At 40.6% G+C, this 24253-nt stretch overlaps 1 protein-coding gene across 3 annotated transcripts in view; it reads left to right on the top strand.

The window, feature by feature from the left end:
* The window catches only part of efna2a (ephrin-A2a), a 112755-nt gene that overhangs the window by 74207 nt on the left and 14295 nt on the right, over positions 1-24253 (top strand). The gene's annotated exons all lie outside the window — the stretch shown is intronic.

The following is a 24253-nucleotide window of genomic DNA, read 5'->3' as shown; positions in this document are numbered from 1 at the left end:
TAATTCAGCTCCCGGTAAAAACTTTCTGAACACTGAAGGAATTCTAACCATTTAACTGGTTGCAATCTGCAATCCTCACTGCAAAACGCCTCAAAATCCACCTTAATCTTACACACTGCCTCTTTAATTATTAATATTTAATGATTTGCACCTTAGCTCTAAATTAATGCATTATCCAAATTCATTATTCAACAGTGTCATAAAATAGAACTCAACAGGCGTGCTGCAGCTGCAAATCTTCACTTGCTTGTTGTCAAATCATACTGTATGCCTTCAGACAGCTCAAAACAGAGCGAAATTTTACCACCACCTCCTCCTGGGGGGCAAAACAACAGTTGTATTTCACTGCAGTGTTAAATGAAAGCAGTAAAAAGTGGAGACCTCTATGAAGGCTACATCTTTGTGGAGCTGGTAAACACAGATGTCATGGCTTCCCAGCGTGCAGCTGTTCACACAGCCACAGCCATCGAGCCACACAGGGAGCCGTAAACTCCGTCGACCAGCCAGAGGCAGTCTGTCTCAGTCTGGACTCGCTTCCTGTGAACGCCGGCCCCGAAGCGAAGCCCTGTGTGCTACCGCTGGCGTCAAGGGGATAGCAAAGGAGAAGGCGAGACAGAGAAGTGGGGAAGATTTGGGGGAGATGAAAATGAGGAGAGACTCTGGAGCTTAAGCAGCAGGACTTTGTTTGCATACATTTGGAAGTCTGAGAGCCATTCTCATCAAAACCAGATTGTTGCATGAATCATATCTTTATAGCATGGGCTCGGCGCCCGTAGTCGAAGCAGTGTTTGTGAACTTTTGAAGTTGAAGACATAGCAAAACATCTCTGCTATGCAGCATTTCACTTGTTAATGTTTTATCAACCCAATCCTCAGTGCCGAGTAGCTGCAGGAGAGAGGCTACGTCGATGGACGACGTTACAACCAAACAGAGAGGGTTTGGGAAGATTCCTTTGAGTGTTTCATGTTGTTTATCTTCGTGCGTTTGTATTGTGTTGGTTTTACACTGGAAAAGTCCCAGTTTACTTACTTATTTTCCACATTTTGACTTTCTGATGTGATCTCAAAATAGCCAGACTCAAAGGAAACAATACTGTATAAGAAGCAGCAGTATACAGTACAGACGTATAGCTAACGTGTGAGTCAAAGACACACATACAGTTTCTTTTGGAAATCTTTGCCCCCCATGAAGCAATCTCCAGGGACGCCCTTTTAAAAAAAGCAAAAGGAGACATCTGGAACAACAGTCTGGGTCTGTGTCTACGGGGTCTGTGTATGTTTGTGTGCATGAGTGTGTGTGTGTATTCTGCTGTGTTGTACTCAACAATTCGAGTTCACCTTCTCCCCAGAGTGGAAAAGTGGAAAACCATGCTGGTATGTGTGTGTGTGTGTGTGTGTGTGTGCACATTTTAGACGTGTGTGTGTGTGTGTGTGTGTGCGTGCGCACATTTTAGACGTGTGTGTGTGTGTCCTTGCACTATACGCATCCATGCTCAGGCAATGGGGAGTGTATGTGTGTGTGTATGTGGTGAAAGGAAAGGCTGGAGGCTTTATGTGTGCGAGTGTGTTTCTTTCTCTTCCTCCCTTAGCGAATGCCTATTTCTAGATCGGTTTGAGGGTCAAGGTTTGGCCACCGGTGGAGAAAAGCTGTGTTCCCATTTAAAAGGGGAAAAAAAAGCTCTCACTCTCTCTTCACAATGAAAAGAAGACTGAACACACATCATCCTCTTAACGCCTTAACCCTTGCTCTGCCATATCCCTCCTCGCAGCACAGATCCTCCCAAGGCCAACGTGCTGTAACGCTAACAGATCTGAGATAAAATAACACTGAAAGCCGACCGACCATTAAGTCAAATTGTTTCGATTTCAATTCAAAAAGGCCAGAGGCAACCGAGCAAATGTAATTGGTGTTGCAGTGATTTCATCAGAGATAAACTGAGGAGCTGTAACTCTTTACCTGCCTTATAGCTCAGTACAGAGAAAGGCTCCTAGCGGCCAATGTGCCACGTTTTGCTACCTACATCACTGTTAGCACACAGCAGCTCATTGGTTGAATTTTTTTTGGCATTTATGGAGTACCGTTAAAGACAAAATTGTTGTAGAGCCCCCTCCATATGAGTGATTTTGCTTTAAGTTAACATTATGAATGAAATTTTGATTGCACAATGTAATAGCTACAAAATAATATTACCATCAACGTTTAGATTGGTCGCTTTCACTCTGAAAATGTATCTGCCAAAATCTCACGGAAAAAATGACGGTCAACCATTGTGCAGCCAAAACAAGAAGAGGATATTGCTCTAAATCCCAATCTCGCCAGGGGCACCAAAATGGCTAGAGCCGGCCCTGGTATCAATTTATGTTAGAAAGCCCACATTGTTTTGTTTTAGGTTTGCTTGACTATTGCAGTACAAGTGTTTTTGCTTTATTCTAAAAGTTATATATTTTGTCTGGCCTAATCCTGAAAACACACCAAACAGCAGCAAAGTGTGGCCTGCGGCAAGCTGCCATTCATTGTCTGAGGAATGCTGCGGCGGGCGCGCCGAGCTGCCTTGGTTTGATTTTGCAGAAAAGTGCAGCTAAACTAAAAGTTGGGCACACTTTAACCAAAGCCCTGTGAATCCTGTGACATGCTGACCTAAATTAGGAAGAATTTCTTCCTGCATAAAACACATGAACACAGCTGAAAAAGTATTGCATTGAGCCGCACTTTGCTGCTGCTCATTGGAGCTGCAAAGTTAACAAGTCAGCAACATGAGGTTTAATTTAAGTTTTGTTTGTTGCGGTTGATATTAGACGACTGTGTTTCTTCTTAGTTTATTCACCATTCAGCTTCACTTCCTTTGTTTATTGCTGTGCGTAAATGCTTAAAGCTAGGCTTGTTGATTTTTTGAAACCCAGATATTTGGTAACTTGCACATACTGTTGGCCTACTGTATATCTTTGCCAGTAATTTCTCTAACTTATAAGCCTCATAGGGGACAGTGTGCTAGCAATAAACCGGTTTTTGATACATCTTGAGAGCTCATCTTGTTTATAATGTAAGGTCTTGGCAGTTACTATCCTCAGCAGAACACCATGGATGTATAAAGAGAACTGGATAGAGCATTGGAGGCAGGGCTCTATTGAACCTAATAAAAGTTGTTCAGTTGCTATGAAGAAAAACAGTTTTGCTTCCTGGGTATGGAGTTGCATGGATTTTCTGCATTGTGGGGCCCATGTTAGAGGCGCACTAAAGACTTAAGGTGGCTGAGCTGCTAACTTCCGGTTTAGCCCTCCGCCAGCACTCCTGCCACTTAATGCTGATTTAATCGCACTGCTCTTCTCGACTTTTGAAATTATTTCGAACTGGATTGATCAAATCCTGCTAGTGAAACGAGTCATTTGACAGGGGCTGTGACACTAAAAAAGTGAATCCACTAAAGGTTGTCTCTGCGGCGCCAACAATAAAACCACCAGGAAACGCTAGGGCTTTAATTTAATTAATTAATACCCAATTTACACAACTCTATACTGCAGGTGGGGAATTTATAATCAGCATGCTTTATTCAAATTCATATTGGTCACCTGGATTAGGAGTTCAATTGAGATATTATGAAGTGCGAGTCATGATCATTGTGACTCAGACTCTGACTCATAGGTGAGCACAGGCCCTAAATCCATTAGTAGCTGTAGAAAAATATGGAGGTTTCATCCCTGACGTTGCTTGTAGGTTTCTCTAGAGAACTGTGAAAGCTTGGGACCATGTTTATTAAACTTTTAATAAGAAAACTTCAAAGAGGGTGACGGATAAGACACATTAGTTATTTCACTCGTACTTACGGTAGTGTGTAGTAGTGCTCACATGATCACATACAAATAGTATGTGATAAAATGTAAAAAAATGAATGTAGGAGAACGTTTACTGCTGGTGGATGAGGTTTTGTACATCAGACAAATCATGAGTTGAATTTAATACCACATAGTTTTACCTGTATCGTTTGTTTGCAGCCCTTTTAATGCAAAAACAAAAGGGAAATTGTGTAAAATCCTATCAAGTGTTGAAAACAACACATCTTATGTAACATAGTCGTCTTGGATCTACACTTAACCAACTAAAAAGACCTCTGGGGCTCTCTTAATGAGTTTCTTTCCTTGAGATTAGAAGTAGAAAATACATGTAAAAGTGATTTTTACTGTTATCTTTCACTTACGTCCAAAATTTGCAATTTCAGCAGTTTGATAAACATGGGCCCTGCAGTCTGATTAACTGCTCACTGCGATGTTGTCATCTGTTTGGCACCAGATAAAACTATTTTGGCACAGTGGTGGAGGCTCGTAGTAGCAGAGAGTTATGGGCTGAGATAGCTCTCAATTGGGAAATACATCTCTTTAAGCCAAAATATGTTATTATGATTTTGAAAATCTGCATCTTTATTCATGTCTGTATTGGCTTTGACTTCCATGGTGGTTGCAACTTGGTTATTGCTGTTATTTTTAAGGAGAATAACAGAACTTTTAGCCAATACAAATTCCAACTTTAATTCAGTGAGAATACAAATCCAGTGAGTTGAACTGGAAACGGTTTTGTCTGTTGGATGGAGTGTAACATTCAGCATCATTTTCCATGATTTCACCAGCCAAATATCTAAAAGCTGTGGTTTTAAAATGTTAAACAAATCACAAAGTAAGCAGAATTTAGACGACAGATTATGACAACTTTTTTGTGATGCTGTGTAGAGGATGCAAAGCAATTTCCCTCGTCCCTCTCACCGGCTTCACCTGACAGATGTTTTCAACAGAAATAATTGTGGGTGGCATGTTGACAAAAAAAAGCCTAAACCCATGAAAATTGAAAAGTCACATTCTTGCAATTTAATGCTCCGTAAAAGTAAGCAGCTCTGATTTGTACTGGTTTTAATGGGATGTATTTCCTGGCATTAGTTCAGTGAGAGTCCTGGATGCAATTCAGCTACAACTGAGTGCTGTAACATTTAAAGCTTGTTTTGCAGTTTTCAAAAGAAGCTTCAAATTTCTGCTGTCACATTTTATGACATAATTCTTGAACAAAACCTTCAATTTGAACAAAGTTATTCACCCAATTAAATCTTGGTCAGGATACCCAGCCAGATGTGGATCCGCTGCTAGCATTTACCTGTGACCTTTATCTTCATATCGTCATGGCGCAGAAGGCTCTCTGGTTTCTGTTATAATTCGGTTTTATGGGAGAGTGTTATCAGCCCTCTGCCCAACTCCCAACCTGGAGGACTAGGACTAGTGTCTGGTTTACACCTGGTGTTCAATACTACCTGGCATTTTGAAACCACTAAAACACAGCTCTTTGAAAACACTGCTAACCCCATTTTAGTTTTTAGTTTTAGTTTTTGGGGTGGTGGTTTAGTCTGAGCAAGCGGAGACTTTTTTATACAAATGACACAGCCACCCCGGTTTGTTTCCAGATTTGGTTTTATCAGTCATGACGTGTTAAGCCATAACAAGCTCGGCCTACATACTTTTGTGATTTTATCCTTCTTGTGTGGATACTCCTTTTCCATTGCCATTACTTCTTCTTGACGATGGAAAATACTTCTGGTGCCGCTCTGATAGGTTAACATATTTGCTTTCCCAATTTGTTTTCTGCTGCCTGGACCGCCTGATCCCTGGGTGCTGCTTTCAGGATTCAGGTTGTTTGTGAATGGAATCAGTTATTGTGTGATGTGCTGGTTTGGCCAAATTGTTGCTCTCTGTATGCTATGGGAACAAAACTGTTAAATGTATCATTACATGTGTGGAGTTAAACATCTGTTAAGATGTTAAGATTGGATGTGCCAGCCCTCATTAAAGCGGCTGGCTTGTTGGCAAATTTGGCATGTTTCTCTTTGTTACATAGTGTACACATCTGTGTGGTTCTTCCCACCTTAATGCTTTACCATAGTGATCTCAGCCATGTCATCCAAAATGACAATGTCCTCATCAACAAGCCGTGAGCTGTTGAGCACAAGCATTTGCGAATGTCAGGGGACTCACAGCATCCAGATGTGATCCCAACTGTGAATTCTAATAGCAAAATCAACTGCAGCCTCCATCAGGGCTCTGCCTGCTGCTGGGGGGGGGGATGAGGGTCCATTTGATAACATAAATTCATGACTCAGTTTGTGATTTGCATTGACTCGGCGTTGATGGATGGGCGCTGAAACAAGTGTATGAAAAACATTACTGCAGGACATCTTTGCACAATTTGTCCGCCCGTAGTTTGAGCGCACTCTGTGAAAATCAGCTCTCTGCACACAACAGTAAGTTTTTTGAGATGGATGAAAGACTTCTACCATCACAACCAAAGTAGCTCCAGGCCAGGTTGAAATCATAACCAAGATTGGCTAATGTTTATGGATTTCTTAGTGTGCGTGTGTGTGTGTGTGTGTGTGTGTGTGTGTGTGTGTGTGTGTGTGTGTGTGTGTGTGTGTGTGTGTGTGTGTGTGTGTGTGTATGCCTGTGTAGAGGGTGGGGGCTATCTGTGACTATTTGAGGAAAAAAAAAGGAGTGAGACTGAGAAAGAGAGACTCAGAGAGAGAAGCAGCGAGTCTCTGCGGAGTTGTTTTGGTCATGGTGCTTGAGCACTCTGATTAATGTTCATAGAGAGACACCAGATGGAAAGAGAGAGAGAGAGTATGAAAGGGGAGAGAAGGAAATTTGGGGAGGAGAGTACCGTGGAAGGAGATGATCAGAGGGAGGGAGAGGGAGAGAGAAAAGGGCTGGTAGAGGCAGGAGGTGGAGAGAAAAAAAGATTAGACTTAACACATGGAGATGATGAGAGAAAGAAAGTGAAACTACACACCAGAAAAAAAGATTCATCTGAGGTTTTCAGCCATGGCAGCAGCGTTTTTTTTAACTGACCAATAATGACTTTAAAATCGCAATTAGTCAACCTTTTTCTGCACTTAAAAATGAATTTCAAAGTGATTCTCAAAGTCATTATTAGTAAATGTGTTTTTACTTCTGACAGGAAGGAAAATGGTCTTTGGAATAAATTACAAAATGCTCCTTTTAGCCTTTAAACCTCTGAGTGGGTGTTTGTGTTTGATTGGCAGCTGCGCCAGCAGGGACCAGGAGAAGAAACCGTAGGTTTAGCTGAACACAGGGAACCAGGTTACTCAGAGAAATTTGGCTACATTGGCATTGCATTTTCATGCACTGTAGTAAACTGGTTATTGTACATTTGGACATACATGCAGCAGATCAGTTTGGGGGTGAGGGACTTCCCCCAAAACCTACAAAAGACATACATCCAGCTGTGGAACCAACTTATTTAGACTTTTGTGTGCGTCTTAGGGCTCATTAAAGGGGTGCAGATGGAGCTTGCTATCCATGCTTTGCATTTATTTCATACACATTTGTGAACGTTTTCTGAAATCATACGGATACCGACAAAACAGAGCAGCATGGCAGGAGATCGTGACGGCAGTAGTTAAAGTGGGATGCAACTGTAGGAGGTGACAAAAACATAGCGTAACAGAAAAAATTGGTAATATTGTGGAAAGAATTCTCCGCCCACATGTTGTGATGTTTTTAATGACCTTACAGACAACTGCAAACAACGCTGCCTCCGATAAAAGGTACGTTATAGGGGATGATGTTTTCTGTAGGCTGACGTTTATCCTGACATTCAGCTCAGTACTTTTCATCTCTTAAGTCATTGTCATGCACACGCATATATTCAAAAAGACATTGTAGTAGAAGACATAGTGGGAGAGTAAACAGAAACTCGATTACGTGTACATTCTGAGAAATCAGCTTTCTTTGGGAGAAATCTAGCCGGGGAAATCAGGTCTCTCTGTTCCCCTGCCTTGATTGCAAAACTTCTTACTTACCATAGAGCCTGGTCTCACTGCCAGAGCGTCAGAATACTCTGCTTGGGCACTGTTCCTGGTGTAACTACAATGATGGCGAGACACTGTTTAGCAATCTGTGTGAGACAAACCGGGCTTTCCACAAACTCTGATGCAAGCTGATCTGCGTCTCTGTTACTGTAGATTCTTAGCAAAACTCATGCCGTTTATGGAGTGTTAAAGTCCACTCAGGGTGGGCGGATCCACCAAATACCAGACTTTGTCCCAGGATGGCGGAGGTTGAGACTTACAAACAACAAAAACCGTAGTCTTTTCCTAACCATAATCAAGTGGTTTTGTTACCTACATCTAACTGCTGATTCCCTTTTCATCGCATTTGTGCAACCTAAGGATGTGTTTTTTTAGCGACATCTGCAAACCTTTCCTAATTAACACCACGTGCCTTTGCAGTCACATTTGTGTCATTTGAAGCCGGGTGTTACTGAGCAACATCTGCAATCTTTTTCTTACCATAACCAAGCTGTTTTGTTGCCTAAGTCTAACTGCCGAACCCTTATGTGATACGCCCCACGTGAATCACATCAGCAGTGATCTTTTCATAGTCATAACAAAGAAGTTTTGTTGCCTAAAACAAATCGCTGACCCCTTCTTACCGTTGCATTTGTGCAACTTAAGGCCGGGTGTTACGTTTTTTCGTATACATATATGCTCTTTTTCTTACAATAACCAAGAAGTTTTGTTGCCTAAACCTAACTCCTGACCCCTTCTGCGTCAAAATACAAAGCAAAAGGCTTTTAGTAATATTCAGGGCTTCTGCTCAAGTGGCAAAATTTGATGAGTAGGCATGAGATCATGTCGTTGGTATTTATGCATTGAATGTAAACATTTTGTTAGCATGAAAAAAACCCATAATATTTTAAACCAAACAATCATGGTGTTTGCAAGTATGTTTTTTAAGACATTTGATGGGCCACAACTGACTGAAAGTCAGGTGCAGGACAAGACATGTGTCCTTGTTTATAGATAAGAAGGAGATATTGGCTAGAAAGCTAATGTAGGTTTGCACTTCAAAGTCCTGGCTCCTGTTGTGCTGTGCGGCTGCAAAGTGTTAACCTGACATTTGATGCAGCAGAAAGCACTAGAACTGCTTTGTGCCAATACCGTTTGAAATGCAGTAATTTGACGATATGCAGAGAAGAAAATCAAGGGTAAATCTACTTACACAGTGAAAGGAAAATATGAATGATACATTCCTCCCTTTTGGTTATATTTTTTTTTCTCAAAGGAGGTTGCAGAACGTGTAATGAATTACAGAAAAATCATGCAATTCAACTTCAGTTGGTTTTTAAACAGAAACTTGTGCTTTAAAAATGTGCTTCAACAGAAGTGGTTTTGTAGCCTTCCACTTTTTAAAGATTTTGACAATGCTTTAAAGGGCCTATGCAAAATATTTGAACATAATTCCACAAAGAGCATCTGAAAAAGTGTTCATTATATCACCAAGATGTGGTACAAGCCTTAAGAATACATCTTTTTGGTTAAGAGTGTAGTTGGAGATGTAAGGTTGGCAGAGGAGACAGTTTTGAAGGAGAGAGAAGAGCAGAGGGGTGGGGGGTGGAATTTTGGGAGATCAGTGGCAGGGAAGAAGATGAGAAAAGAGGGTTTGGGCGCAGTGGGATTACTCCAAGATGTGGTGAGTGGGAGACAGGAATACAGAAAGACAGAGAGAGGAGAGACAGAGAGACAGCTGCACTCGCAGAAAAAAATTAAGAAGAAAGAGACTCCCTGATGTTTGATAGGTAGCAATTTAGCAGACAGTTTCCTAAATGACAAATATAAATCATAGATATAATGTTGGAAATGGTATTTGCGCTAAATGCTTTTTTTCTGTTTTTATTTAACTAGCTGTTGTCAATATCACCTCAACATCTATCCTAAATGATTAATTAGGATGTTAGTTATTGCCTTCAAAAATGACACATACTGTATGTGGTGTTGGAAGGTCTGAGTGTTGAATTACCCTCAATGTATTGGGTTTTTTGGGGGTGTTCTGAGTATTTTGTGTGTATGTACCTGTCAGGAATGAATGATGCAGGATACATGAGCTGTGCGTCATTATCCTCCAAAATATGAAGCTAAAGGCTACCTAAAGCTGACTATATCTGAAATCATAAAATGTTTTTACTTAAATTCCTGTAATAACTGTGCTTATGGACTGTGTATATTTTTTCTATGGTGAATTTAAAAAAACACGTTGTCCATGAAGCTTTTATACTTTTATACTGCTTCCATAAAGCTTCTGGGTTTTTGGCAGGCTAAACGCTCCTACAGCACATTACTGCCTCTTAGGTTTAAGACTAAATTGCACCTTTAAATCGGTTTTATCTGTCGATATTCTGTCGATATTATTAGGGGTGTAACAGCAAGCAAAATTCATGGTTGTACTTTGGTTTTGAGTTCACAGCTTGGTACATTTTCGGTACAGCAAGGAAAACAAAACAGAATGCACATATAAATACATATAATGTTGTTGTGTATGTTGAAAATTTTAAACATTCACTGGTGACTCATTAGCATTCTTACTGCAAGACTTAAAGGGATACTTTGCTGATTTTTAGTGTCATGGGGCTGCTGGGAAAGGAATCAAACATGCAAAATGATGCGTTACACATCACCTAGCTGATTTTGCTCACCACATGGACCGGGCGTCCCCAGGTGGCATCTTAAGACTTTTCATCTGCACACATTCACCACGCCACTGTGACACAGACCTGGTTGAATATCAACAAAGTATCTCATTAAGGCACGCAAATAGTGGCATATTGCCAATAATATAAAATAAATAAAACAAATGTCAGTAATGTAAGGAAATGTTCCATCTTAAAACTTTAAGCTGTTGATAACTCAAGCTGCAGCTTGCGAACATTTAGACAAGTCAGGCTAAACAGACACTAAAATGCACACGTGAAGGCACTTTGTAGCAGAGCTCAGCGTTTTGACCACATGCTTTAATTTGATATTCTCTATGGCACAAGTTAAAGTATGAGAGTTTGGTTGCATGTACCCAGTAATAAACACTCCGTGGCATCAGTTTTTACTTTGCCGCGATCCAAATCTGCAGCGTGAGGCTGCCTGAATGCTGTGGAGAGAATGACTCACTTTCCAGTCTGTTTTTGTCTTGTTGCACTAATTGACTCATTTGAGTGTTGCTGTCATAATGTTAAATGTTTAAAGTGTTTCCACAGGCATACTCGACATGTCTGTATACATTTACACACAAATATTTGTTTATTGAGCTCGATTAATCGGGCTAAACTGACTAGCATGCTACAAATGATAGACAGTAACCAGTGTGCTGCCAAAACTCTTCGGGGAAAACAATCTCCAGAATTTCTGTTCCATGTGGGCAAGTAGTAGACGTGAATAAACTGTTCTGAGTGTTTGGGTCACAGGGCGTACCAAACATTTGTTGCATATTGAACCAAATGTACCGAAAAGTTCAGGAAAATTAAGTGTACTGTTACACTTCGAACAAACTGTTCAGTTTCGAGCATATCCTGCTCAAACAATGTCATGCTGCTTCTCCTAAGAGTCATAAATCACCTGACCACCAGAGGGGTCCTGTCAGGTTGACGTGAACAGAGGTTATTCCAGAAATTTTTGATCAAACCAATGCTGTCGTCTTTTTGCAAGGACAATCTCAGCTCAGAATCTGTTTGTTTTTTTAGGTTTTTGCACCTTGGAATTGGCACTGAGATTGAATTGAAACTGAGTGACAGAAAGAAAGATTGACACAGAGAGAAATGGACAGAACGTCGGAGGGAGAACGAGATGGAGATCAAGATGGAGAGACAATCACAGAAAGAGAGACAGAGGGAGGGAGGCAGGAGATGCTCGCTGTTAGAGCCAGACAGCATTGACCTTCACTCCATCCAGAGCCGCATACAACATTCAGCACATATGGCTCTACTTAATGTGGCGAGACTTGAGTGTGTTTCTATTTTTTATTTACTCATAGAAGGGACTATTAGTATGAGCGTGCATGCTCCTCTATGTGTGTCTTTGATTTTGCTCACATGCTGATGTTTACTTGTGCGTCGCCACACATATTGCATGTGTGCGTGCGTGTGTGTGCCTGCGAACACAGTGTGTATCTTAATTGGACTCCATTCAAGTGTTTAATTACTCATTAGAGATGCTGCAAAGCAATCTATACACCAGCTTTCCCCCGTTTGCTCCCTCTGCCCTCAGTGACTTCCACCCCACAGAGGCTCAAACGCTTTGACCCAAACTACATGGATTAGTTCACCTCGTCAATCTGGATCAACCCATCCATATTAGATGAAGATCCTTGAGCTAGAGGGTGATGCCGGAGCGAGACAGACAGTTAATAAGTCAGTCAGTCAGTTTGACACACATGTTCGTGTGAAAGATTTGTCGTCAGAGTCAGTCAGACGCCTGGCCTTTTTTTTTTTACCCAGTCAGGTGGTCAGTTAATAAGCCAGTCAGTCAGTAGGCCAACAGCCTTTTAGCACGCCGACTCAGTCAGTTACATAATCGTGTTGTCATTCTGTCTATCAATGTGTCAGTCAGGCTGTCAATCAAAGAGTGAAAAACCCCACAAAGCCATTCTTCCTTGAGAGAAAGTTAACATTTTTCTACAGCACCTTCACAAGTGAAGCTTCACAAGTACAGATTAAAAAAAAAACCAATTACATAAAAAACAATGAAGCAGTTACAGAGAACAGTCAGAGAAATTACACACAGTAGCCAGTTTATTAGGTAAAACTAATACAGCAGTCCTGCAATAAATCCTACCTCCATGACGGTTATGATGGTCAGTGTTTGTTCCTCACCACATTTATGTGAATGAGGGCAAGCTAATTAACAGAAATACCTCTCTGCTTATTGCAATACAGTTCAGCAGCACCACAAATTACATCCATTAAAATCCTCTATAAAATAATACAAAAACAACAACAGGATTTTATAACCATCATAGAGGTAGAGTTTATTGTATAAAGGCCCTGACACATCAAGCAAACGGTTGGTCACTCGTCGATGTTGGTTTATTGGTGAGAAACTTTCACCCTACTGGCTCTGGTCGGTCCCTGACGGCTTTTATTCGGCAGATTCAGAAGACGTCAGAGCCTGTCGGTGAATAAAATCACTCTGATTGGCAGTTCAGCTCATTGCACGAGAAGACGAATGGAAGTGAGAGGGTAAAAAAAAGGGATAAAGTCAAGAGGGACTGAGGTCTACCTTGTTTGATAAGGTAGATGCTGTCACGGTTCGCACTTCAGGTTCTATTTTTTGGTTCCAGCCGAGAACCTTTTCAGGTTCTGAAAGGTTTTATTTTTGGTTGAAATGCTCAGATGGGTTCGGGAACTTGAACTAAACTGGTTCCATGTTCGTGGAAGAGGGGTGTGGGTGTATCTAATATATTGGTGAGAAAGTGTACAACAAAATAAAAACCCTAAATTGTATTTTTTCTTCAGAGTTCAAGTGAAAAACAAAAGTATGCCCCTCTCTCTCTCGCTCTCTCTTTTAAACCTGTGCTGCAGAGCTTTAACAGCATTTAGTTGCCAGACCTGAGGGCTCTTGGTGCAGAGTTTGTGGTTAAAAGATCATGAATAGAAAATGGAGCCAAACAATGGAGGGTTTGGTTGTGCAGCTTTGCCTTAAAGTGCATAGTTGGTATCCTGGCTAAATGTGGGCTGGATGTTTTATGGAAATATAAGAAAAAACAAATTTAAAGTAATGCTTTAAGCCTTCACAAAATATTGGTGTTCATGTTGATTGACATCTTGAAAATGTGTCCCAATCTGTACAAAAAAAAAAAAACATAATTAAAACTGCATCATAAGATTTAAAGTATGCATAAGTATTGATGAAATGAAAAATAAATCAGTGCAGTTTGCCTCCCTTCTTTAAACATTGACTCTGTGGATACGTGACATTCCTGCAGGCCGTTGACACAAATCCTTTCTCGTCTCCGTCTCCTCCTGACTGTGTTAAGAGATTCCTATTGGCGTGCTCGGACACCAGCCATCAACTCCTTCGCGCCTCGCTTTGGGCCAACCTTGTCGATACCAATACAGCCCAACTGCTGTTTAGGGCTGTCAACGGTGCCAAAGCCGGTGCTGCATCACGGCGAGCGCCTCTCAGAAAAACACGGAGACTGATATAGGCATATCATGCACTCTGTCTGTCAGCTTGTCAGATGCGCCGCATGTGCCCGAGCTCTCATCTCGTCTGTCTGACTAACTCACCCGGCTTGTCCATCCATCAGTGGCTCTGTCACTCTATCAGTCTACCTTTGGGTCTATCCTGTCTCCACTTTTTTCCTGTGTTTGTTTTACCTTCCACATCAGCAAGTTGACAATTACCCTTCCGGGGGATGTGGAGATTTTTTTTCCACGACAACTTTTGTTATGTTAATTCAGTGCTGTGGGTGTCAGGGTTGTATTTGTCTGTACGTATGATGGGGCGCATGTTTGTGTCTGCCAGTCTGTGTGCATGCATGTGTGTGAATTTGCCAGGGATTGGCGCAGACGGCGGTTAATCTGCAGGGGGCCCATGTTGCCCGTCTTGAAGAAATACATAATAACCTTTCAGATGCGCTGAATGTCAGCGTGGTGATCTATGGGCGACATTATTCAGAGTGACAGATGTGGAGCTCGAAACAACACAACTTGAGCTTGGGAATGCATACAGTATGAAATTCATGTGTGTGCATTTCTTGTAGAAGTGAAGATCAAGATCTAATTAACATAATTAAGCATCTGTGTTTATGAATTCTTGTATTTCCCTGTATGTGTGGATGTGGGTGTACATGTGTCTAACAAATTCTGACAGCGTGTGTTAATCAGAGCACATGTGCCCCCAGTATGATGTATTTGTGTAGGTATATGTGAGGGTATGTGTGTCTCAGTGTGTGTTTTTGTTGGGGGATGTAATGTGTTTACTTTGCCCCACATACCTACGCATCAGCAGCAATGCAGCGGGAGTCGCAGGCTGAGATGACAGCATGAGAAAAGAACACCTCATGCTGAGAGAAAAGCAGCTAAAGAGTCTTAGCAAGAGGAAGATTGTGTGTGCGTGTGTGTGTGTGTGTGTGTGTGTGTGTGTGTGTGTGTGTGTGTGTGTGTGTGTGTGTGTGTAGGAGTCATTTTAAACATTAAAAAAGAACGAGCAGGAAACAGGAGGAGGCAGGTTGGGGGGCAGAGAAATACACAAATGGGGAGGGGAGAAAGTTAAAGCAGAGGAGAGAACAAGAAAGAGAAAACAGAGGGAGGGATGAGAATATGAAAAGAGAGTAAAGTAACAATGTCAAAAGATGTTCCTGGAGGGAAAGTGGGAGAAAAAAGGAGGAAGGAGAGCGCGCAAATGAAGCCGAAGTGAGGAGAGATGAAGATTGAGGGAAAGAAAGGAAAAAACAGGAGCTAAAGACAGAGTGAAGACAGGAGCAGATGAAGACGGAGAGATAGAAACAGAGAGTAATGTAGAGTTAATTGGAGACATTGAGAGTGACTGAAGCTGCAGCGCAGCAGACTGAGACAGCGACGTAACTGAGGCCATGCGTTTCTGCTGCCAAAAAGCCAAATAAGGTGAAATTGTGCACATATGAGATGCAGAATATGAAATTCTACATTTAAGAGGTATTATCATTTTGCCGACTGTGCCTGGAATCTGCCGTGGTTAGCCAGTGACGGGGGTGCAGTCTTTCAGTGTTGCTGTAGAGAGCAAACAGTTCATTACTGTCAATAAGAGAATGATGATAAATTCTGCACTGGCAGAGAGTATCACCCACTGTGCCTGCAGGTAGAAGTTGTTTTCTCAACTTTTGCCTTCAACTGGAGAAGTGAAGATGAATCGGATGTTTAAAAAATTGAAAATTGATCCACACCTGATTCCTCAGCCTGCTTTTCTTGACTCTTCTTCCAAGAAACTTGTAGTGACGTGAGGAAAAAAGCTACAGATTTTTTACTCTCCGAGAGAATAAGAACTATTTTACAGAGCCCCTGAAGTCCCCAGAGGTGTTTTTTTTTCTTTTGGCTTTGCATGAGATAAATAAGTTGCTCCCATTTAAGATAAATTAATTATCTTGTGCACATAAAAAAAGATTATCTTGGTCCCACAAGATAAATAACTTGTGTGCACAAGATAACAAATTATTCAGGGCTATTTCACTCAACTATTCGAATGCCTGTCTTACTTTTCATTTTGCCTAACATAAAATCTTGAAGGAGTTTTCCTCTAAACGAACAAAACATATGTTGACATTCAGTGTTTCTCAGCAAAATAATTTAGGTTCAGCAAATGTGTTCAGAGCATTTCCTGTCTTATAAAACATTTGCAAAGACAATATTTTGAAATAATTATCATAATTTGTTTATATTTATTTTAATTTAGATAAATTTTAACTGAGTAGCAGTGTTCTTCACTGTCTTTGTAGGTGCATGTTAAGTTTGTTGACCTGCCAGTTCAAGTTGAGAATTGTTTAAAAGGTTGCGATACCAGTACCAATACCTCAAAGTGATACTGATACAAATTGATTAATTGATACCCATCATGTGAATGGAAGCATTTAGTTTTATAAGATGCCATCAGACAAACGGGCGTGTAGTATAGCCATACTCGCCACATTTTGGTGGCATCTTGGCACTCTGAACTGCCATAGTTTGGCTGCGAGCAAAACCATACAAATAGTCATTTTTTCTATATCTGTGTACAAAAACAATAGAATGCAAGTATTATTTGGCTGGAGAAGTTTCAATACTATGGCTGATACCAGTCTCTATAGACGAAAAAATCTAGTTTGTGACAGACATTTGTTGAGTTTGTTAAGTACAGGCACATAAAATTACTTTTATCATTAGGTTAAAGGAAGGATCATTGTTGTGTGAAGATAAATACGTCTCTACGGTTAGGGGAGCTCTGTTGTCATGGTTACAATAATAAACACATGGTTATGGTTAGATTGAGGACTTTAAACTGCTGTCTCCGGTGTTTAAGTAATATTTTCTTCCTTTGTTCTTGACATAACTACTTTGGGCACTAGAGGGCTTTGTCACTTGAATAATAACAGAGGTTGTTTTTGGGGGCACATGTTGCAAGAACTAACGTCTGTGTGCGTGATACAAACAGAACAACTTGTAAAAACATCACCCTGTGGTGCTACTAGTCATCGTTAAAAAAATCCAGAGGGCACCTTTAATAATTTATACAAATTATAACGAATAAAGGACAGGACAAACAAAGAGGAGAGGTTATCATAATGTCTTTTTTGTTTACATGGATGTTTGTGCGACCTTGCTAGACCTTGTGGGTCAAAACGTTGCATCATTAAATTCCTCTGGAGCTTCCCTTTGAAGCATCTTTTGAGCCAAAAACACGACGGCGTATGGAAAGCGTTTTCTGTTGACTGATGTCCCTCACACGGGGTGGGTTTTTTTCAGGCCACAGCATGGGTGCCGTATCAGCGCGAGCGACGGAGGAAGATGAAGCTTGGAGAAATAGAGAAAGTTGTGGATGGAGAGAGCGGTGACACAGTGAAAGTGAGAGACAGAGAGCGAAGAAGCCTCCTTTGATGTTTGTCGGTTGATCCGGCCTGCTGTTTAGGACGCAGGCAGGTATGGTAAACATCCGAGGCTTCTCCAACCAGCTTTGATCACAGCCATGCTGAGAGTTGATGTTGATGACTCAGTGGAGCCAGAATACTAAGAAGTGGCCTCTACACACACGCACACACACTCATGCACATACACTTTACTGTATGTGCATCTACAGTACAAAAACACACTGAGACATAAGCTCTCATTCTTCTCTTTTCTTCCTTAATCTCTCATTTCAACTTTTAAACTCCTCACTCTCTGTTTTCTTTTCATCTTGACACACAACACCATAAAACCTTTTTACACAGACTCTTTATTCTACTGATTGTGGTCCAAACCTCAGAATGAGCCTTTTACATTCATTTGAGAGTCAGCAGCCAAAAGCCGAGTCCTTCAGCTGCGTCTGGCTAACCTCACCACACAATTCAATTGCACTGAAAGACTGAGGAGAATCTGTGAGACATCGGGGGATTAGAAACGAAGCAAACCATCATATCATATTGCACAGGTTTACACACAGACAATATTAAAAAGAAATGGCTTGAAGCGGCAGAACAGAAAACTGAAAAAGACCATGTACAGAAAAACATGCATTTCAACAACAATTTTGGTTTTTCACAAAGACACTGCTGGGCTTGAAAGCGAAAAATGTGCATTTTAAAGAGCTATTTTTGCATCCTTCCTGGATCTAATTATCAAGTTTTCCTCCTTTTGGTAGTTCTACGTGTGGAAATGATATTGACTGTCAATATGCCAGAGATACAAAAAGCTATCTTTCTCTGGAAATGAAAGATAATCAAGTTTCATCATCCGGAAAATAAGAAGTATGTGCACTATTTCTTGTCCCGGTGATCAGTTTACACAGAGTAAAAGGATTAGTGGTACTTTATAATTTTGCACTGTACTTTGCTGTAAGCTACCTCAAAGCCCACTGTAATTGAGCATCTGTCAAATTATTATGATGGGATACGTTTTGGTGGAGTTTTTGTTTGTCAGAAAAGGAGACAAATCCAGTGTAAACTGGTTGTATGTGGATGTGTTGCTTTCACGTCCATGCATGTAAAATATGCTCAGGTTGGACTGTCTCATTGTCAAGTAATAAGTTTAGAAGTTGTTTTTGTTAGTCCTTAAGTCTTAAAGCCTCTTCAGTATTCAACATTGTTCTTACATCTTTTATTGCGTTTTATTTTTGACAGAGAACTGGTATATTAAGCTTACCCAAATTCCAAAAATATGTTTTCCCCTTATGATATGTACAGAAGTTGTTCAGATAGTTGTTGGTTATTTGAGTATCTGAGATTTCTGCCACCATCTCCAATGCTATGGAGGTGGATGGAAATTTGTTTGTGTAGCATTAAAAACTTTATAAACAAATATACTTAAAAAAAAGTAATGTCAGTGTTTTGGAAAATAGCTGCTCTGGATAATCCACCAACTTCACTGTGTACAGTTTTCATTGCAGAAACTTTCTACTTTAGAAATAGTCCCAGTGACAACAGTTGGCAGTGTGTGACACAAATGAGATTCCAGTCACCTCGAATGTGTTTGGGTGGAGGCAGAAGTCTCGGGTATGTTTTTTTTTTTGTGTGTGTGTGTGTGAACTAAAACTTAAAGAACAGGAAAATTCAAAACTCTGTGTCATAACTCAAAAACAAGAAAATTATTCGTTACACTGTCATAAGGATAAAAACTTCACACAAGTCTGAAAAGTTGCATTTCACTCTCAGGTCGAACATTTTTGTCAAGTTTGGCTCACGTTCGACCACATCCAGGATCACTGATGGGTGTGGTCAGAGATCTTCTCTGTTGTACCTGTATGATGCTTCTTATGGTTGGCCAGCCTGCTCTCATTACCAGATCATTAAATACTGATGCATTGTCTTTTATGCCAATGCAGAAGTCACCATTTAGCATTTCTATGTGACAAATAACTCCAATGTAAACCCAAGACCTAATTGTGACCATTTTACAACTTTAACCATTAAAGGGTGCGTCACTGTCCCTGCAAACGTCACAGTTATACTGTTTGCAACAAAAGTGGTCAGAGTGGTCCCCAGAACGGACCTCTTTTTATATTTTCAGTCTTGCTCGGCCAATATTACATCAAAATATGGCTTGGCACATACAGTAGACCCTCCACCAATCCTTTCCACCAAGTTGACAAGGTTGCAACTGTACAATATTGATATTTGCACCACGCCGACTGTGCAGACTGTCCATAAAGAGATTTATTTCCTTGCATTGAACACTAGTGGCGTACTCTTTGTACTATATGGAAATATGGACACAAATCTCTGTGGAAACTGGGCAGTAATGACAGAATCATAAATATAAGAGTTTGTGATGTTTATTTAATGTCAGTTTTTATAAGTATTATGGCAGTTTGGTGCATATCCCTGTATATAGGGGTTAGATTGAGTTTAAAGAAATATTCCAAATCTGATCACAAAATTGCACATTGCAAGAAAGACACACCAACAACACACACACATCACACACATAAGCTCTGTGAGGATGAGACCAGCCTTAAGTGTGAGTGCATTCCCATGTCTTTTTGGGCAGTGCAGCGTGTGTGTTTAATTCCAAATGACATACAGTCTGAGACGAGGGCAGGAACACACACACTTATCCCCACGTAACTGCACACCAACATGTACTGTTTTACAGCTCAGAGTCCAGTGGCACACACCTGCACACACACATCTGCACACACACAGTTTGCTCTCTCCGGGGCGTATTAGGAATGCAGACAGTGTCACAGGAGCAGGGCAGGGCGCTGAGTGGCTTAATACAACCTAATGTATCCTGGCACATTAGCCCTTTCTTGGATTGAGAATCCTCACTCATCGAAACCCACTTTACCAAGCTACTATTTAACCAAACACACACACATTTGCATCCTTTCATGCAAACACACACACATGCACTTCATTATATGCCCGGAGCGCTAATGCTCAGATGCTAGTCATCCATAAATGTATCAGGGCACAATCAATAGGCAAAGCACATTTGTCTCAGATGGAAAACCACAGTCGTACAAATTGAAATGAAAGATAGAAAAACTCCTCCTCCATCTGCTCTTCCTCCAGCTGGCCTCCTCCTCCTCCTCTTCTGCTCCTTCTTTCCGTCTTGTTTTACTCTCATTTCATGCAATCCCATTATCCATCCCCCTCCCTCCTCTCTCTGTCTTCCTTTTGTCCTCATTCCACACCTATCTCCATTCCTTCTGCACCTTTTCTCCCTCTGTCTCCCTCCCTCCATCGCTTCTTTCCTTTCAGCCCTTTTATTCTCATTCTGTGCATCTCTCCCTCTGTTTCTCCCTCTGCCTTTCCCCTTTAGTTGTTAATCAGAGTTGATTGGGAGCAGAGAGAGCCGAGAGGAGCTCCCCAGTGGATCAATGCCTCTAAATGATCTGTTCAAGGATCCCTTTAGAACCTGCAAAACTCGCTCTGATAGGGCACCGAAGCATGAAGGCGCTCATTTCACATCTAACTCACTTCCTGATTTGCCCTCTGGGAGAGAGATAGGACTGCCGTTATAGGGATAATTTGTCCCAAAGCTAAATATCCCACTAACTAAAAGTGCTTAGACCAAAATGTCTTCATTCCAGGCAATCAATTACTGCCAAGGTGAGGGGGGAAAATGATGAATTTGTTTAAAAAGCTCAGCCCCAGTGTGTGCGCGCCATCTGAGACACGGAGATTGCCCGACAACTGTCTCTGTTTATGCTGTCTTGATTGAAGACATTTTCCTGCATCTCAAAATTTACCGAGCTCCCGAGAAACAAGATTTGATAACGTGAGGCGGCTGATTTTATTTTTTTATAAATGTATTTGACTTGGTACATTTGAAATTAAATTGATCGTAGCCATGATGAGCCTCAGAGAGATTACACCACAATGTCGCGAGGAATTTTTAACAGCTGTGTGAGAAGTTGGATGGATGGATGTCTCAAAGTGAAACTTGAATATAAAATTGCTTGTGGATTGTTAAACATTCAAAGACAAAAAGATTATCAAGTCATACCCTGTGCATATTATTTATGCACTTGTAAATAAAATATCTTAATATCAAATATTTAAAATAAACACTGACATATTGTGTTTCCTCACAGAAGGGTGCTAATATGAAAGCAAGATTATACATGAGGCAAAGCTATGTATTGTTAGACTTGTGGCTAAACAACCTCTACATTTTTGAGTAGTGATTTAGCATTAGTGGTGAAATATTGATCTGTCTTTTCTTTTGTTAATAGATACAAGCTCTCATTTAGGGCTGTAAACATGATTCTTCAGCAAAGATAAATTGGGTGAAATTCTATATTTTTTTAGTGTCAACAAACATCATGTAGAGTCAAAAACCAACAAGGAATTGATTTTGCAAACAAGTATTGTCTGTTTGGCCTGGAGGCAGAAATACAGAAGCTTATTCCTTTGAACCTTGTTGTCCAAAAATTTGTACAAACACATAAATGAGCCACGCTGTTGCACTGGGTGATGTGTGCCTTCCAGCCCATTCGCCAGAAGAATACACTGGCATTGTATGTTTCTGCAAACCACAAATATTTTACTTATCAATGTTTTTTTTTTTTTTTTTTTTAGATTATTTTTTGGGTTTATATTGCCTTTAATGGACAGGACAGTTAATGCGTGAAAGGGGGCAAGAGAGATGGGGCGACATGCAGCGAAGGGTTGAGGCTGGAATCGAACCTGCGGCTGCTGCAGCCAGGATACAGCCTCTGTATATGGGGCGCCACTCTATCCACTGACCTACCAGGCACCCCTATCAGTGTTTCTAAAGTGACATAATAAATGAGTTGTCTGACTCAGGATGGTGTGTCAGTTTATTCCACTCTATGAGATCGACAAAAAGCAAAACCAGTTGTGCTTTGGCAAGTCATTCCTGTGTTTCAAGCTGCATTTTAGGCACCAAATATGGGTCTTTTGTATCTGCTGTCTTGTTATGTGGATGCATTTCTTGCGAGGATAGTAGCAGAAAAAGTGGTTGTTATTTGTTTTTTTTTTTATAGAGACACTGGTGCATTTCCTGCTGGAAGAGTGGAAAGCAGGGTTTTTTACCGAGACATAGCTGCATTTTCTGCAGGGAAAGTGACACAAAAAAGCATTGCTCTTTTAGCAAGATACTGTATAGCTGCAGTTTTTACCAGGATACTTGCACACAGAAAAAATGCTGTATTGGCTGCCAGGATAATATCTTTGAAAGCATTTTTTTCAATGAATCGTTGCTACATTTCCTGATTGAATAACTGCATGGAAAGTGGTTGTATTTTTTACAGAAACATCCCTATTTTCCTGCCAGGAGAGTGGCATAAAAAGAGATTGTCTTTTAACCGAGCATCGCTGCATTTCCTTCAGAGGTAGTGGCACGTAAAAGCTTCTTTTAAAAACAAAAACAAAAAACAACTGAGACATGAGTGCACTGCCTGCTGGGATAGTAGCACGATGAGGGGTTGTTTTTTACAGAGACATCACTGCCTTTACAGTGGGGATTGCACCACCAGAGCCATGTATTTTAAGCCAAAATCTGATCTTACCATAACCAAGTGTTTTTTGTGCCTGAATGTAGCCACATTTTAACCACAGCATTGTTGAAACTGTAAAGTTTTAATATATCCTCTAAATTATAATGTGCATATGTAATGTATCCATGGTTTGCCAAAATGTAAAAACATTTTTTTTCTGATGTTGGGGTTGGTTCCTTTATAACTATAAACCTGAGCACTGTAGTTTGATTTTGACTTGATTTCAAATACATCACCCTGGTGCCGTTAACACTCATCAGAGCACTAAATATGTATTAATCTGCAGCAAAAAATAAACTTGCAAGAAGAACTCATTAAAAACTGTTTTAGGAATTTCTTTTTCCTTATGTTCTGTAAAGCTGGAAATGCTTGTTAAAGATATGTATTCAGAACAAATGCAAAAGCCACAGACAAGACGGAGAAGTCAAAGTATGGAGAGACAGACCGCATATTGTTGGTTTTGGTCTTTTAATGGCATTTGTTGACAATAACAAAAATATAGAATATCAGCAGCCTTATCCTTTAAGTGAGACTGTTGCAGTCCAGTGACTCTGAGATTGTAAACAGAAGTTCAGTTCCCATATAGGCAGCATTGGCATCAAAACATAAACATAAATAGAGCCTGCATAATGTGGGGAAAAAATGCAGCCATATGTTTTTAATGTACTTTAACTGCCTTGTAGAGATTGTTGAAAAGAGATTGGGAAGTCAGCAACTTCAAGCACCATCTTATGGATTTCCATATGTTACCTGCATTTCATTGTGTTGGTGCCAGAAGATGGAAAACCACAGAATGCAGTATACCCTCTACAATGTGTATGCATTAATATTTCCTCTTCAGTAACCTCTGACCCATTTCTATTCATCATGCTAACCTCAGTGATCCGCATGTGTACCGAACTAAGTGGACATTGCTTCAGGGGGTAGCATAATAATGTGTGCTCTCTACCATCACATGACCCACTTCTCTCGAGTATCATAAGGCTCATTCAAGCACTCTGAGTGGAAAAAAAAAATATACACCAAACATGCTAATAATTCCCATGAAGCATGGCTTGGCAAGCTTTGCTATGCAAACTTGTGCCGTAACCAGAAGGATTATTATTAATTTTTTTCTGGCCTTTTCTTGTTGATTAAATAGTAAAAGTACCCTAGGATATTTTTTGCTGTAAACTGCAGTGACTCAGGTGGATTAAAGGCCCACTATCAGAAGGCTTTTGTTGAGGTGTCCTTGAGCAACGCATGGAGTCTTAGTGGGTTGCTGTTTTG

Source organism: Plectropomus leopardus, chromosome 14 (assembly GCF_026936395.1).
Source record: "Plectropomus leopardus strain MGB_pleo_1.0 chromosome 14, ASM2693639v1, whole genome shotgun sequence".
NCBI lineage: Eukaryota > Metazoa > Chordata > Actinopteri > Perciformes > Serranidae > Plectropomus > Plectropomus leopardus.
Note: the sequence above shows the minus strand (reverse complement) of the source record. Positions and strands in the feature narration are given on the sequence as shown.